The sequence below is a fragment of the Monomorium pharaonis genome, chromosome 5 (genome assembly GCF_013373865.1).
Source record: "Monomorium pharaonis isolate MP-MQ-018 chromosome 5, ASM1337386v2, whole genome shotgun sequence".
NCBI classification, from domain to species: domain Eukaryota; kingdom Metazoa; phylum Arthropoda; class Insecta; order Hymenoptera; family Formicidae; genus Monomorium; species Monomorium pharaonis.
The window spans coordinates 20,736,267-20,744,579 of NC_050471.1; the positions used below are offsets into that span (position 1 = coordinate 20,736,267).

The 8,313-nt window shown below is 37.4% G+C and overlaps 1 pseudogene; it reads right to left on the reverse strand.

The window, feature by feature from the left end:
- Window positions 1–610: 610 nt before the first annotated feature.
- On the reverse strand, window positions 611–7,842 carry LOC118645801 (annotated as a pseudogene).
- Window positions 7,843–8,313: the final 471 nt, after the last annotated feature.

Consider the following 8,313-nt stretch of genomic DNA (forward strand, 5'->3'; position numbering starts at 1 on the left):
CATATCTAGTGCCTTAAAATCTCTTTTTTCTAACGCCATCTAGTGTAACCCGATCGGACTTCTACAGCGCCAGATTCAAATTACTAAAGCCTTCTATTGGAAAAATAATGGATTTCTTTTTACTACACCTATTTTTTCCTCTCACATAAAATAACTACTAAACTTAAAAGGTGCGTTCGGGGAGACGCTATTAGCGCTACTAGCATCAGTCTATCTTCATTACTCATTAAAAGTAGAACAAGGATAGACTGATGCTGATAGCGCTAATAGCGTCTCCTCGAAGACGCCCAAGGTATCACAAGGTGTGAGGTATCACAAAACAAAACATTAAAAATAATATAAGAAATAACAAAACGAAGTCTTATTACTTGTACTATATAAGTTTTTGAAAATGAACGAGAAAATGTTGCAATTTTTTACGTTAAGTACTATTTTTCAAGAAATTTATTTAAAACTGCGTATCGTCGTACCTTCGATTAATCCGACGGCACCGAAACTTGTTTATTATTTTGCCGGTCGGAGAATGGAGGCAAATGAATGTAGGCAGTTGTTAAAATAAGCTTGATTTATTCCTCTTCTCCAAAGAGTGTCGTCTGCTTCGATCTTTTGACTATGTTATACTGCTCTTCACCACGAATATATAATCATTACGAATGTATGATAACCGGATCGCACTTTCTACGGCTAAGTTACTTTCGACTAGACGCGTGGTCTCACGTCGATGGTTATTCAAACAATGCTGCTGATTGTCGTTCGGTACCCTCGCAGTATTCAAAACGTAAGACGCGAGAACACCAAACGACCAATCAACAACCGCCATCCAGGCATTTGCTCGGATTCCGAACTTTAGATATTTACGTTTTCGTACAAAGAATGACACGCAAGGCCGAAACTCTCGTTTCGCACGCACAACAATGGAGAAACGAAAAGGCTTGATTATCCGCAGCCAATTCGGCCGGAGCAATGTTAAATGTATAATATAATATCTCGTACTTTCTCGAACACTGCGAGAAATTTCTCGTCCATTTCCAATCTTTCTTTATGCCTTTTGGCTTTGGCTTCTTCTTGTTCAGTTTTTGATGTATCCTTTTCTTAAACAAATTGCACAAGTTTTCTTTCCCTTTCAAAAACTCTTTTTTTTTTTAGATCTGCACATCTGCTCATTTTCTGTTGATAATTCTAAAAAAATTATTAAATATTTCAATAAAATTTTTTTAGCTTAGATACTTATCATTTAAACTAAATAAATGCAGTACAATTAGAAAAATAATCAGATTTAAAACTAAAAAGATTATAATAAACTAATCATAAACTGATAGTAATAAACTAATATACTAATAATAATAAACGAATCGTAAACTTACCAGATGTAGACGCTGAATCGAAAAATCCCGCATCTTTTTCCTGCTTAACAGAAAGACCTGTTGATAATGCAACAGCAAACTGGAGAGCACCAGGCTCTTTTTGAAAATATTTCGTTCATAACCTACAAAGAATATGTGTATTAGTAATAGAAAAAATGTAGAATAAACTTTTTTACTGTATTTCTAATCTAGTTTTACCTCATAAAACTGCGTTATCATTGCCCAATCGGTTAGGGAGCGTCCCAGATGCGCACAGTAATAAACGGACACAGCAAGCTGAGTGAAACTGACACAGACCAAATGCGCATAGACCAAACGCGCACAGACCAAATGCGCACAGACCAAACGGACACAGTTAACCAACAGACTTACCACATGAGATGCGACTTTTCGGGCACCTCTACCGACGGGGTGGGTGCGGGAGGGGGAGGCGAAACCTCCCCTGCACCTCCCTGTGTGTGTGTGTGTGTGTGCGCGCGCGCGCGCGCGCGCGCGTGCAAAGCATTCACTGCATCACATGGGTTTGCGACTTTCCGTGTATGCATTTGGTCCGTACGCATGTGCAGTGTGCGCATTTGGTCTGTATCCGTTTGTTACTGTGTCCGTTTCGCACTGTGTCCGTTTGTTACTGTGTCCGTTTCGCACTGTGTCCGTTTATTACTGTGTCCGTTTGGTCTGTGTCCGTTTGTTACTGTGTCCGTTTCACTCAGCTTGCTGTGTCCGTTTATTACTGTGCGCATCTGGGACTCACTCGTATTGAGGTAATAATAGTGAGGTTAATCATGTGACAGTTCGAGGTCATAGTGTCTTGTTGACATACGCGAGGTTAGTGTCTTGTTGACATGTTAATGACGAGTTAATTTTTATTATTATTATACATAATTTAATTTTATGCATATTTTTATATTACATCATGGAAGAAAATATGTCTATGTCTAATTTATTATCAGATAAGTTACACAAAATTTTCATTTTTTGTATGAAATAAATATTCTGAGATAAGATTGATACTTTGTATTATGTTTTATTTTTAGTATATTAAAAGAAAGAGAGGAAGAAGTATTTCGCGCTAAGTTTATACGTCCTACCGTGGATTAAAAAAAGACAGGAAAAAGTGTCTTGCTCTAAGGGTATACTATCATGGATAAGAGGTCAAAATCATGATTTATAAAAAAAAAAGAAGATAATGTTGGCAAGCAAAAGTAGTACTCAGTACTCTGATGTCCAAGCTATTTAACTCAATTTCCAAAATCAAGATAAAACATGCTGCTTTCACGCACACATCACTGTGCAGTTCCAAATTCACGCGGCCTGCATTATCCTTTCCATATGCAAAGTAATATATGGAACAAGAATAGCTGTTGCGTCTACTCCAGTCCACAGGTCAGGTGCAAGGAGATGGGTCCAAGTGTGCCATGTGCAACCTGGAGATGCACTTACTGGAGGATGAGATTAATATTAATAATTTGCAATCATATCAGTGAACGCAAGCCAAAGGACTTTGATTTGTTGATGCATCCATGTGCCAGGAGTATTTTCATGAAGCATTCCAAATAAGCTATCGAGAGCAGGTATACCCTGAAAGTCCTCTGTGAAGGGAAGATCAAATTGTGATAACAGGTTGTGCATTATTTCATTGTTTCTTGGTCTATCTTTCTTAGCATGATGAGGAAGAAGAGTCAATTTCAAATAGCAGACGTAAGACCTTTGAAGAAGAACAGCAGTTGCGGTACAATATTATACTTAGACAGTATGCAGTTTTACAACCTAACTTAAAGAATACAATCAAATGCGTTGTCTCAGCTATTTAGTATTATATTAAGAATAGAACCTTGCAGCGATAGATCAATATATTTGATAAGAAACTGCTCTCATTAACGATAATATATCACTTCTGTAAATCAGTGATCTATTTCTACCTTTATTTCTATATATACCTACTATATAATTTTTTTCACTTTTCTTTATTTAAAATTCCATAGGCTTAAGTTTGATCTTAAGATTTCAGCTGTTTAATGTTGAATGATGATTTTAACTACTTATATAGTCAAAGTATCTATGCTTAAAAACAGTATCTGTAACAGTATAAATCTATCTTTCAGAGAGATGGTGTTTCTGATGATTATGACAAACTTAATCCGGAGCATAGGCAGATATATAAATTTCTAAGAACATTGTTTAACGCCGCTTAGCTCACCACTGACTGTGCTATTATAACATTGGTTTACTTTGAACATTTACTTATGCAAAAAGAAGATGCTGTAGATGCTGCAATTCAATATAAATGTTCCTTCCAGTGTATATGCCAAATTACTTATTACTCTCAAATGTAATTTATATGATTTAAGAAAATAATGATAATGAAAATTCTTTAGCTTAAAGTTAGTAGCATTGATCGTATTAAGTTAACATAATTCGGAGCATAAGCAGATATATAAATTTATTCAGACATTGTTGTTTAACGCCGCTTAGCTCACCGCTGACGGTGCAGATCAAACTTAAGCCTATGGAATTTTAAATAAAGGAAAGTGAAAAAAATTATATAATATATATATACAAAAATTAAGGTAAAAATAGATCACTGATTTACAGAAGTGATATATTATCGTTAATGAGTGCAGTTTCTCATCAAATATATTGATCTATCGCTGCGAGGTTCTATTTCTTAATATGATACTAAACGGCTGAGGTAACGCATTTGACGGTATTCTTTAAGTTAGGTTGTAAAACTGTATACTGTCTAACTAATAAAATATTGTACCGCAACTGCTGTTCTTCTTCCAAGGCCTTGCATCTGCTATTTAAAATTGACACTTCTTCCTCATCATACCATCTAGGAAAGATGGACCAAGAAACAATGAAATATGAACAATCCGTTGCCACAATCTGGTCTTCCTTTTACAGAGGACTTTGGGGTATATCTGCTCTCGATAGCTTACTTGGAATGCTCCATGAAATACTGGCATATGGATGCACCAACAGATCAAAGTCCGTTGGCTTGCGTTCACTGATATAAAAATTAAAATTCAGCTTAAATTAAAATGTAATCAGAAAAAACAAAACCAATATGATTTTGTTTTGATTTGTCAAATTTTAATTTAATCTTAATTTTAACTTTTCATTTGATACGGATTTTAAAATTGTCTTAAGAATATCTATATATTGCAAAAAGAAATGTGATACTTGTCACTAAAAAATAAGTAAAATCCCCACAAAAATTACCTTTTTTAAAAAAGGTAAAAAAAGCGACAAGTATTGTGACATGGCGCATCCGACGCGCACGTCACAAGGGCACAAGACCGACCGAGGGGGTCGGTCGGGGGCGACTCCTCGCCGAGCCGAGGGGGATACGGCTGTTATTCTATTTTATTTTTAATTTTTAGCTTCCGCGATACCGTTTTTCCGATTGTAGTGACAATCTTTTAAAGTAAAGGCGCCGAGTGAGGGCTCATCGGAAGAGTGTGTCAGGGGCGACGAAAGAGCAGCCGTCGCGGGAATTGCTGGGGACACTCGACAGTGGAAGGAGCGCCCCTCAAGGAGTTTCCCCGCCACGCCGTGCATCGGGCCCCGCAGAGAATTTCCGTCCCTGGGTTAAGGACTGACCGCGCCGAATGACAGCGCGGAGACACGACGGCTCCCAGCAAGGATCACGCTGTGGGCACGCGTCACCGGGCTGCGGACCGGAAGAGCGGCCACAGCCATGTAAACCGCCAGCCACCATCGGATTGGTCGCGGCCTGGCCAGCCGGACCTACCGAAGCGGCGGAAAAAAAGGAGCACATTGTTGGAGCACGTGTTCATCACGGGCCTTTCGAGAGACGAAGCAGCGCGGCGCTGGATCGAGGATCACGCGGAGTCACGTGGATCCAGCGATTGCTAATCGAAGAGCGTCCGCGCATGCGCGACGGCTCGAGCCCGCCGGCGCGGGACAGGGGCTTTTCACTGTTCGGTGGACGGCAAGATAAGACGTATCATAGGACGAGCCCTTGCGATCGACTTCGACGGACAAGGATCTGGAGCTTATTGTAAGGCCATCACTCGGCAGCCACGCGGAATTCCGTAAGATTCGGTAAGGCGGTCGACTTCGTGCGGGACCGGATAAGGGATACTGTTTGTCGTGTTACCGGTGATCCCGAATCCGATACCGTTTTGCTGTTACTGATTTATTAGTGTGAAGGACTCGAAGTACTAAGTAAAGTCTCGTGGCCGCACGAAAGATCGGACCGACCGGCCCGAATATTTAATTGTTAAGTAAGTCCCTCTCGGACAAAGCCGGTACCGACAGTCATCTTGTGATTAAGAATTGATTTCTTTAGTACCGCGAATACCGATTTAGACTGTATTATAATTATTGTGATTGACGAGCGGAGAGCCCCGACGGCCTCCCGCCTCGTAGAGAAAGAATAAAGTTTCCGCATTCTCTTAATGCCGACTTCCGGCTTCCGTCGTAACCATATCTGTGAATTTAAACAATTGCATTGAGTGGACTGAGATCCATGATTGTCGTAGACAGTACCTTGTTATCTCTTACGAAATATATTTAACATTTTTGATATTTAATTAACCATTGAGTACCGCTTCTTTTCTACGACCTGCCTCGATCCGAGTTCTCCACACCCCTCGATTACTCAAAAGAACCACGCCCCTCTACCACTGCGAGAAAAGAGCCACCGGCATTAGTAACGCTTCCTATCCGGCTACCGAATTATAAGTAATTGTTGTGCGGCGCGGAAATCCGCGCCTGGCGCCCAGAAAATTAGAGCAATCTTGGAGTTACCGTTCACACACAAGTTACCGTTTTCGAAAGCTACCGATCTCGCGAGGAAGCGTTACCCGCGAACTGTTAGATCAACTATTGTTAATTATTGTTAATTGGGCGTAGCCCCTCGGATCTGGCGGTTCCCGGCGGAAAGCTACGTCGCAGTATATGCGCGCAAAAAAACCTCAAAAAAATATTTTTATACAAAACGTTCTCAAAAATATTTTTATACAAAACGTTTTTAAATTCTTGTAAAAGAACAAAAAATATATTTTCTCTACATGGTCTTTTACGCTTTTATAAGTTTTTTTCAGGCTTCTTAGTTTTGCCGCACATTGTGGTCCTGTGATTGAACGTCTTTTTTTTGCAAGCATTGCACTAATTTCTTCCCAGATCTTTTTGTGTGAATATTTTCCGTTGCTAAACTTATCTTGAAACATTTTATATGTTTCTAATAGTAACAGCACAGCAGCTGTCGACCACCTATAGGTAGAACCTAAAATGAGCACTAAATAATGTAATTAACTGCTTCAATTAATGTTCATTAAAAATTGAATAACTAATTACTTACTGTTATCTTCACTGTTACTTAGTATATTTATTTCGGTATTCGTTTCGGCTTGTACCGATTCTTGAACCACCATTGAATAAGTTTGTTGGATTGGAACCGATTCGATAGAACTTTCTACATTTCCTATCCTATCTTTTTCTTTTAAAGCTGCATTTAATAAGGATGTTGCAAAGGTCATGTCTAAAATCGGAGAACATCACGTTAAAATATAAAATTATTTAATAAAGTATTATTTAATATTATATTAAATAATATAATATTATTTAATAAAGTAAGGTTAAGCATGTTAATGTTTGATAATATTCGAAAATATATAACTTACCCTGCTGTGCACGTAAAAAATCTTCCGGAGAAAGATTAATATCGACTACGATGTCCTTCTCTGGATCATATAAGGAAACTTTTTCCATGATATATCTTTGAATTTTGTTAACACAAAAACAGCTGATGATCAAATATCCTGAACGATCGCGCCGATCCACGTACGAACCATGAGCGTTAGTGATGGGCGATACAGTATCGATATTACAAATATCGATACTTCAATACTCAAATATCGGTATTTTTGTATCGATACTTTATTATTCGATATTTTGGCATATCGATACTCAACCCCTGAATATCGATCTTCGATACACCTATGAATGTGGTCTATTCGACGCTACAGACCTAGTTTACACCGAGCACTTGGTACGCGTATCAAATAGTAAATAACTAGTGAATGTGTTTAATCATTGGCTGATCAGCTTAAATTCACTACTTGATACGCGTACCAAGTGCTAAACTAGAGCATTAACAAATGCTTCGAAGCATTCTTAGATTGGTTAACTCATAAAATTCTTTGTTCTAATTGGTTAATCAAATGCTTCGAAACATTTGTAGAAATCAAATGGATCGCATCTGTTTGTCAGATTAGCGTTTTCGATCAGCCTGGATTAATTGCTCCGGGAGCGATTAATGACGTCATAAGGCCAATTACAGCTATTCTTCCGAAGAAGGGAATAACTGTGATTAGCCAGTTTTAACTTACATTATATTTAGGATGTATAACATAATAATCTGTACCCAGATAGCACAAAATATTTATAAAATGTTTATAAGAAGGAAAAATATTTATGATAAATATTTTGTACATATTTTTATGTCCGATTTGTCAGGTATAAAAAAAGTATATATATTCTTTAAAAAATATTTTTTGAAAATAAATTTGTAAAATATATATGAATATTTATGATAATATTTTGTGCTATCTGGGTAATAACAAATGTAATAATAAACAAATTCAATATTTTAGTTATTCTAAGTTTCAATTAGTTATTCTAAGTTTAATATAGAAAATAAGTTAATATAGGTTTAATATAGAAAATTGTCAAATAAGAGATAAATACATACTATTTACATAATATTTGTGATTTTTAAATTAAATGCAATATACCCAATGTTATTTTAAATTAATATTTTGTTTATGTAATTTTCAAGTATCGATATTAATGATATCGATACAAGACGTCCGATATTTTCTGCGTATCGATGTTTTTATCCACGATACATATCGATATGATGTATCGATACTTTTAGCTTGTATCGCCCATCCCTAAGTGGAACGCACCCAATAAAGAA